The 10,000-nt window shown below is 42.6% G+C and overlaps 1 protein-coding gene across 2 annotated transcripts in view; it reads right to left on the reverse strand.

The window, feature by feature from the left end:
- Positions 1-10,000, reverse strand: part of lhfpl2a (LHFPL tetraspan subfamily member 2a) — a 66,620-nt gene that overhangs the window by 28,055 nt on the left and 28,565 nt on the right. Inside the window, exon 1 of one of the 2 annotated variants that reach the window (XM_084046305.1) lies at positions 2,075-2,115. The exons of the other annotated variant lie outside the window; for it this stretch is intronic. The gene's annotated coding sequence lies outside the window, so the exon portion shown is untranslated. Of the gene's footprint in view, positions 1-2,074; positions 2,116-10,000 lie in introns of those variants that run through there. 2 annotated transcript variants of the gene reach the window in all.

Genomic DNA, 10,000 nt, shown 5'->3' on the forward strand with positions numbered 1-10,000 from the left:
GTTAATGTTTTATAATATAATAATTTATATCTGCAAAGTAACTAGTAACTAAAGTTTTCAAATAATTGTAGTGGAGTAAAAGTACAATATTTGCCTCTGAGATGTAGTGGAGTAGTAGTAAACATTTTTGAAAAAGGGAAATACTCCAGTAATGTAAAAATGCCTCAAAATTGTACTTAAGTACAGTACTTGAGTACATGTACTTAGTTATTTTACATGCTATATACTATAGTAGAAATAACCACTGCACATGTTTGAAATGTCCACTCACAACGACAGGAAGCGTCCTTAACAACAGGGCCACGCTGACAGGAAACCATCTACATATGTATGGAAATACCACAGCCTATGGGAGGGTTGCCGTGGGAGACACTGTGTTTGGAGGCGGGGCTCTGTGATTTGAGGGGACTTCCGGAACCCTCTCTATTAAACTCTATGGTGTGGAGTATAGTGCAGTGCAACTTTTTAGTGTCATGGACCCCCAAATTGATATTTGGTTAGGGTTAGACCGCCAGAAGAGAAGATTTGTGTTAAAAATTAGAATTCAAAAACAATTCAAAATCATTCAACATTTTCCCAACATGTTCTATATTTTTCGAACTCTTTCAAAAATATACAAGCTCGCGGCACGAAGGGACGAGCTTGAATATCTACTACTATTGAATAGCCAATATATGCTGGGGACCCCCTGGAACCCCCCCCCCCCCCCCCCAAGGACCCCTGGCCTGGACCCCACTTTGAGAACCACTGGTATAGAGCATAGATATAACTCGCCTACAAGTGAAAATGTGTATGTATGGAGATCTGTGTAAAATGTTCCGATGGCAGGAGATTAGCATGAAATTCAAAGGTTAATATCTCGTCTTCCCAAACAAGCTCTGTGTTATATTAGCTCAACATAGATGTTGGCGCTCGTGCGAAGGGGAAAAGTTGAAAGTTCCGGATTGCGGCTTTAAGCCTTACTTTATGCTTTGGCTGTTGAAAGATAGCCGATCTACAAGCTCACTGTTTAGCTTTCATTCATTCCATATAAACAATACTTATAATAATTATCTTCTTACATTTGACTGCAGAGCAACACAACCACAATCCTAAATACTACAACATACAAGAAGAAGTAAACAAACAAACAAACATGATGGATGAATGGGTAATGTGTGTGTAAACTCTAACACGCACGCGCACGCACGCACGCACGCACGCACGCACGCACGCACGCACGCACGCACGCACGCACGCACGCACGCACACACACACACACACACACACACACACACACACACACACACACACACACACACACACACACACACACACACACACACACAGTCACTCATCTGATTAGAATCCTCCACAGTAAAATCCTCAGTGTTCAGTAACTCTAAATGGATACATCACCACAGCGTTTTACTTCGTAGTGCATTTCCAGTCTAACTGTCTAGTTTCATGTTGGACCACATGAAAAACAAAAGAGCAACCGCGTAAGATCAGTCATGCTCAAAAATTTAATCGAGATAGGCTAACAAACACAACCAAATCTATATTACGGGGCCGGGAAAATAGCATATATCGTCTCGTTACAAACTTCTGATTGGATATCGGTCACCTTTCTTTTTCTCTGAGCATTCTTACACACTTAATTTGTCATTAGTAGACGAGGGATTCCATTGGCTATCCTCTATCCAGGAAGAGATACAAGATACCCCAACCTCACTGGCACTGCAATGTGCATTATACATTATGTCCACTTCACAGCCAGAATACTATATTGACAGTATTACATATTTACATTAATCTATACTGTATGTTATATTTCAGACCTAAACAGGCAACCAGGAAACACTTTATATGAGCAAGTATATCAATCCAGTTGTTTCATCAGTAACTCAACCAAAATACCTATAGAGCATTGATCATTAAAAAAACCTTGTTCTATTTATCCATTTGTAACTCTGAGAGTGTGCAAATGTAACCAAATGGACCCTTACGGGTCCATTTGGTTACATTTGCACACTCTCAGAGTTAAATGGTAACTTTTAAGCCTAGAAAAAGAGTATTTAAAAAGGTTCCAAACCTGCTCCCATGCCTTTGGTGGTTGTTGCCCGTGCCCTGCTCACACCAGTACTGAGCCACCACACACTGCATGCTCACTGGCCTCTCCTTCTGGCCCCGCCCCCTGTGCTGCCTCCCCGCCGCCATTGGCTACGCCGTCCCCCCCCCCACCCCCTCCCCTCCCCCCTTCTCTCACAGCAGAGGTCCCACATGGTGGCCAGATTTCACTTGTTGAATCTGGGTTAAAATAACAAACCAAATGAATGGGCCTCCAGCTCTGTCAGGCCTCTCTCCACTGTCTGTCTGTCTGTCTGTCTGTCTGTCTGTCTGTCTGTCTGTATTCATCTGACTGTCTGTCTGTCTGTCTGTCTGTCTGTCTGTCTGTCTGTCGGTCTCTATTCATCTGTCTGTCTTATACCTCTCTCTCTCTCTCTCTCTCTCTCTCTCTCTCTCTCTCTCTCTCTCTCTCTCTCTCTCTCTCTCTCTCTCTCTCTCTCTCTCTCTCTCTCTCTCTCATATCAAGGGGGCCTTAATTGGCATGAGAAAACCTACGTTTACATTGCCAAAGCTAAAGTGGAAAAGAAACTTAGGAAAAACTAGTTTAGAGAACCATAAGAATTGTCAGAAGTAGTTACAGCATATATGCATGTAGGAAAGGTCCTCCAGCTCTCTCTCTCTCTCTCTCTCTCTCTCTCTCTCTCTCTCTCTCTCTCTCTCTCTCTCTCGCCCTGTCTCACTCCCTTTCTCTTCCTCTCTCACTCCCTTTCTGTCTGTCTGTCTGTCTCTCTCCCTCTGCGTGCTCGGGAACGTGCGTGTGTGTGTGTGTGTGTGTGTGTGTGTGTGTGTGTGTGTGTGTGTGTGTGTGTGTGTGTGTGTGTGTGTGTGTGTGTGTGTGTGTGTGTGTGTGTGTGTGTGTGTGTGTGTGTGTGTGTGTGTGTGTGTGTGTGTGTGTGATTCCAGTCATTGTGTATTGCAGTTAACATGGTGGATCTTAGGACCCTGACACTCTGGCCTGGCGTCACACATAGAAGGTTGTGTCATTCCTGCTGTAGTGACAGAGACCACTCCCTGTGCACCACAAACACACCCAGCATGGGGTCTGGGCTGGGGACCCCCAGGGGTCCTTGAGGGGGGGGGGGGGTTCCACCACAGCCAAATGACTGATAGTAAATGGAACCAAATGGACTCTAAAGGCAGTGCTTCTCAATCTTTCCAGACCACGACCCCCCCGAAATAATCCTATTTGACCTGGGGACCCCCCAAACTAATCCTTTTTGAACTGGGGACCCCCCACCCTGACAAGCACTTGGAATTGTAGGAGTTGAGGCATTACATTTAGTTTAGACTCGGTTCCACGGATAAATATTGTGAAAATAGCCGATCTACAAGCTTGTAGATTGGCTATTTTCATCATTTTGCCCCTTTCTAAGATAATGACAATTTGGCCAATGTTTGATTTTTTTATAGTATAATTTGTTGACTACTTTTGACGCAGTACCTACTCTTGACCCAGGGGTCCTTGTGGGGGTTCCAGGGGGTCCCCAGCAAAATGTATGAATGTAGCGTCACAATCATTTTAACCACTTTAACCCATTAAGACCTGAGGTGATTCTTAAAAATCCTAAGTTTAAAAAAAAAAAGATCTACAAGCTCATAGCGCGACATTCGAAGAATCTTGAATTCCTTTGCAAATCTGAATATATATATTTTTAAGGCAAACATGTGTAACTCAAACCTGTGTCTGGGGTCCCTGGAACAAAACATTTTGAGATGGGGGTCCGCGGCCAAATACATATCTAAAAATCGGACCCCCAAAATGATATGTATTTGGCCACGGACCCCCATCTCAAGTCTTAGGAGACCTTGGCTTAAATGCTTGTATTTATAACCGTCCCAATTTATTGTGTAAAGGACTGTTTTTAATTCATGTTTATTGTTGGAGTCTGTATTTGTGTGTATCTATGGACCTTGAGTCTGCAATAAAGCCATTCATTCATTCATTCAAAATATGTTGTTCCAGGGACCCACCAGAAGGACAGATCGGAGTAAAAAGTGTTCATAGCGCGGCACGCGGTGTCGCGCTATGAGCTTGTAGATCTGCTATTTTTGAATAGCCAAAGGAATCAAAAGTGTACACACAGACGCGTTCCCGGTCTTAATGGGTTTATACAAGCGCGCGCGCGCGTATTGCATCAGTCGGCCTGGTCTCTAATAATAACCGCTGCATGTGGCGGCGGTGTCTTCTGCCACAATGTACTCCCAGTCAGACTACATTACTACATTGTGGAAAATGTAATCAGAGTACAGAGAACACAGTTGGATGGTGTTCCGGGGGGGGGGGGGGGGGGGGGACAGAGCAGACACCATCTGTGCAGTCCAGTCCAGACACCATGTTAACTATGCACAGATGGACATACATCATGCGACAGGCGTGTCCCCTTTCACTGTACAGGCCAAGGACCCCCTTAGCTGAGAGAGAGAGATGAGGTCTACATACAGTGGTGGAAAAAAGTACTCTAAATGTTTGACTTAAGTACAAGTATCGATGCTGCAATGTAGAAGTATTCTGTTACACGTACAAGTCTGGTGTTCATAATGTAGTAATTTACAAAAGTATTGGTATCAAAATGTACTTAAAGTACCAAAAGTAGAAGCACTGAAATGTTTGAAAAAAGCAGATCTACAAGCTCACAACGTGTCGCGATGCGACGCCCCCCCCCCCCCCCCCAGTATTATACTTTGTCGTACAATGGTGTCACAGACAAAAGACAGATAAATAGCTACATACATAGATAGATAGATACATACAGGCATACAACAAGGTCGCTATGTTGGGTTGGATGAAGAAGATCAAACCTGCCAAATGAAAAAGAAAATGAGTATAATTTAGTTTTGTATTGTCCTTTTTATTGGAGGGTTCGAGAAGAGTTGTTTAAGAATATTAAGTATGCTGACATGTTGGATATCCAAACTGTTAATTTGAAAAATATGTATTTAAACTGGAAAACTACTTGGAGAAAGCTTGGGACTTGAGGAATAAAGCTTTGTACAGCCAGTACGGGATATGTACCTTATGTTTTGTTATATGTTTGTATATGATCAGCAATACCGGTAACCAGTGTATGAACATTTTTAATTTTGAATATTGTAACTGTCTTAAAAGGTGTCATATTTTTCCATGAGGGATGGGCCAAATCCTGGCAGACCGGGAAAGCAGTCGCAAGGATCTGTTCCGTTCGCCCTGCAAGAATGAGCGGTCAAAAGGGATAGTTCACCCCCCCCCCAAAATGTTTCCTATTGATTAGTCACCCAGTAGAGACTTGAATTCATGGATGTTTTTTTAAGCCAATAATTTGTTGACCGGCAGTGGTTCCGGTAGGAGACACAAAGACCGCTCCCTACCGATCCGCCGGGCATCAAATTATTGGCTTAGGAATGAGACAAAAACAAAAAAATATGCATGAATTCATTCATTTTTTGGGTGAACTATCCCTTAAACCGTTCATTCTTGAGGGGAGACATTCATACACACACACACACACACACACACACACACACACACACACACACACACACACACACACACACACACACACACACACACACAGTGTGTTTTTATCACACTATGCCCAAATATGGATTACTGATGTCATAGTACTGACACAATTCAGATCATAGATTTAGATAAAATAGCCATTCAGGTTGAGTAACGTCATTAGCTATTCCATATAATGATGTCCTCACACACAACATCATTATTACATCAGATGTAATTGTCCTTTTGAATGTCGTTATTGCTTTTTCCAACACAACACCTTTCAGGAACCTCTGGAAATGAATTGCCCTGCCTTCTTACAACCTCTTCCGTAATTAGTTGCACTGATTCACAAAGCGGTGCTGGTGTGTGAAATGTTTCAGTGGACGATACATCTGAAAGGGGGACATAAGAGTTACCACAAAGCTGCTGTGGTAGTCGGACACAAGGTGTACTCATTTGAAAGTTACAGTAACAAGAACAACAGTGATCATATTGAAGTCCACGTCTTCAACACAGTGTCTCTACGCTGGAGGAAGTTGACCCCAGAGACAATTGGAAGACAAGAAAATCACCATGAGGTTCCCTGCGTGAGTAGGGGCCACACAACTGTTCTGGTAGAAGATATTGTCTACATCTGGGGGGGATATCCTTACTGTAACGTTCTTTATGCATTTGATGTCGACAACCACAGATGGTCCGAACCCAATATTTCTGGTAATGTTCCAGAAGGGAGACAGTACCACTCAGCCTGTGTCTTTAATTAACACCAGAGGCATACCACCACCTGGATCATCAAGTCATTCTGCCACCATCATCGGGACAAAGATGTTTGTATTTGGGGGCTGGGGGGTCCAGGAGGTCTACTACAACAACATCACAGTGTTTGACACAGAGACCAACTGCTGGCTGAGGACACCTTCTGCACAGCTTCTTCCAGAAGGACGCCGTGGTCATTCAGCCTTTGCCTACAATGGAGAGCTGTACATATTCGGTGGCAAAAACTGGAACCAGGACTTCAATGATCTGTGGAAATTCAATCCACAGACCTGCTCGTGGAAGAAGGTTGAGCCCAAAGGGAAAGCCCCATGTAGGATGATGTCTTGTATGGGTTGTTGCATGGTGGGAGATCGTATCGTACTCTTTGGAGGATGCCTCACACCTGATGACCTGTATATCTTAGATTTAAGTCCTAATCTGAAGATGTTATGCAAGCTAGCAGTTATTCAGTACGGTGTGGAGCAGTCTGAACTCCCACATGACATCAGGTGGGAACTGGCTGTCATGACTGCCAACAATAACTGAACACAACATAGCCCTATAAAAAGAGAAAACAACCTTATAGTTTTGGACTGCGACGGAGGCGCGCCGTCTCAAGCAAACTTTTTTTTTTTTTTATATATATATACTTTCATATTGTAATTATGTCATGTATCTCCTATCAAACAACTAGCGTTATTATTTTAAAATTCAATATAAAAAAATGTTATCTCATGACATAATGATTTTATAATGGGGGTGTTTGGGGGGGCCGCAGGGGTCACCAAATAAAATCTTGCTTGGGGCCATGAAAACCCTAGGGCCGGCCCTGTCACTGGTTATTTGGGCAGAATGCGTTGCAAGCTACTCCGTTTTTTAGAATGCGCTGGCTCCAAAAAACAGTCGGCCGCGCACAACCTGGGTTCATCGGCCGGCAGATATACTCAGTGGTGGCAAGTAACCAGTGTTGCAATCAGTGGTGTGTTCTACCGTGGTACGCTGTATACGCAGTGTGGCCTGTAGATTTTTTTTTGGTGCCATCGTATACATCCAAAAAACGTTCGAGACGTCGTATCGGATACGTTGATACGCATTTGATACTCTCCACGCAGGAGGTCTGGGCTGGGGGGCAGCAATACTAAAGTTAAAGTCCTGGATTCGTATTTTTTACTTGAGTAAAAGCATAAAAGTATTGATATCAAAATAGCTTCGTAAAAGTAGTCATTATCTACAACGCCGCTATAGGGCTTCATTGGTTATTGTATGTTTTGTAATAATAATCTAAATCTACTCTAGCGTTTAAAGTAGTAGCAGTAAAAAAAAACATAATAGTAAATGTACTTAGTTACTTTCCACCACTGATTACACTTAAGCATATTCTGGTCCACTGTAACCCTGCAATATAGCCACAGGGTCCCAAGACTGCACACGCACACGCACACGCGCACACGCACACACACACACACACACACACACACACACACACACACACACACACACACACACACGATGATTTAGAGAGGGGGTATCAGGAAATGGGCTGAGCTGTGTGTGAAAGGTATTCGCTGCTCCTACGGAGAGCATAGCTTATCGTGGCTGTCGGGCAGAAACCTCATATCTCCATCATTTCGACTTTAAAAAAAAACATTTTAGTTTTATAAACGCCCTACTTTGTCGTATTTTACATATTTTTTTTACATATCTACAAGCTCAGTTAAACTGATAAAGTGCAAGTGTGTGTGTGTGAGAGTTTTATAAATATTGAACCAATGAAAAGTATTAGCAAGAGCGTGTGACTTTTTTTTCTCCCCCCAAAGTTAGAGTTTTGGACCAGTGGTTCTCCAAGTGGGGTGCTTGGGGGGGTTCCAGGGGGTCCCCAGCAAAATTACTTAATATAGCATCAGTTTTAACCACTTTAAGCCCTATATAAATCAGCTATTTTCGGGAGAAAAATACAATTCTTTAAACAATGTGAACATGTTGCATATTTTCAGATGGGCGTCCGTGGCCCAAACAGTGGTGGAAAAGGACTCAAATTCTTTACTTAAGTAAAAGTATCAATACTGTCATATAGAAAAACTCTATTAGGGCGCGCTCCCACTGCACTTTTATTTTACCTGCCAATACTTTGTCAATGCAAATACGTGGATTCATGTTCTTGCGCATTTTTCTGGAGAATCCACGCATTTGCATTGACAAAGCATTGGCAGGTAAAATAAAAGTGCGGTGGGAGCGCGCCCTTACAAGTAAAAGTCCAGAATTCAAAATGTACTTAAAAAGTACAAAAGTATTGGTATCAAAATGTACTTAAAGTACCAAAAGTAAAAGTACTAAAATGTTTGAAAATAGCAGATCTACAAGCTCACAACGCCTCGCGATGCGACACGTTGTGAGCTTGTAGATCTGCTATTTTCAAATAGCCTAGGTATAAAATAGGGCTGAAGTGGTTAATGTATGTTTTAGAATGTAATAATGTATATCTGAAAAGTAACTAAGGTTTTCAAATAATTGTAGTGGACATACAAGGTATCTCCTCTGACAGAGATGACATGGTTCCCACTGGGTTCGGCGCCCCCCTGTGGGGGGTTGATCCCGCTGAGGTGGGGGTCCACTCCCCACCCAGGTTCCCACAACAAGCACAATAATAATAATAATACTAATATTTACATGACCCCCTGCAGCTTTAGCTGAGGTACTTTTACTTTACTTGAGTATTTTCTATTTTTTGCAATGCTTTTTACTTCTACTCCACCACTCAGAGGCAGATCTTTTTTTTTACTCCACTACAATTATTTGACAGCGTTGGTTACTAGTTACTTTGTAGATTTGGATTGTTAAAACAAAGTCACATAAATAGTAGTCAAAAGTGCAATATCTACCTCTGAGATTTTGCGGAGAAGTATGAAGTATGGAAAGACGGAAACGGTCAAGTGAAGTAAGAGTACCTCAGAATTGTTCCTAAATACTACAGTACTTGAGTGGATGTACTTCCATTCCATAGAGACACACGGCCAGAAGCGGAAGGCCTACAAATGCACACCCACTTTTGAGACAGTGCCGCTACTCGAGGTCCGTTAGAACGATGAACTGCAGCTCTCAATGCAATCTCTATGAGAGGCATTGTAAAATACCGTCATTTCACTGGTTAACTTCTGAGGCTGTAGCGTTTTTTTTGTGTTCTAATAAACTGTCCCATTTGTTTAATTTATCCTTTTTAACGTCCCATATCTGTCATCTCGATGTCTATAATACACTCCATCAGTGTGTCAAAAGTCCTAGCTTCTGAAATCTTACGTTTAAGTGGTCGCATGGTATATACGTCACGAACGCATCCCTTGAGGTTTTCAATACCCAGAAAGCCGGCGAAAGTGGCCGTTTTCAATATGTTTTGGTCATTATCTCTGGAACAGAAGGTCCAATCTGCTCGCTTCAAAGCTTGTTGGATGCGTGACCTCAAAGGTTTGCACATATTTTCACGATTTTTCAAAAAGTGCCATCAAGCATATATGGGTCGCTGTTGTGAAGTTGGCACCGTATACCTTTACAAACAATACAGGTATATCCAGTGATCATATATATAATGCTGGTGTTCAGCTTGTGGTCAGACCTCTTTATGCAGAATAGAGAAGAAGTAGGGGCACAAAAGAGATGCAG

This window comes from Gymnoscopelus microlampas (assembly GCF_963454915.1).
Source record: "Gymnoscopelus microlampas genome assembly, chromosome: 21".
Lineage (NCBI taxonomy): Eukaryota > Metazoa > Chordata > Actinopteri > Myctophiformes > Myctophidae > Gymnoscopelus > Gymnoscopelus microlampas.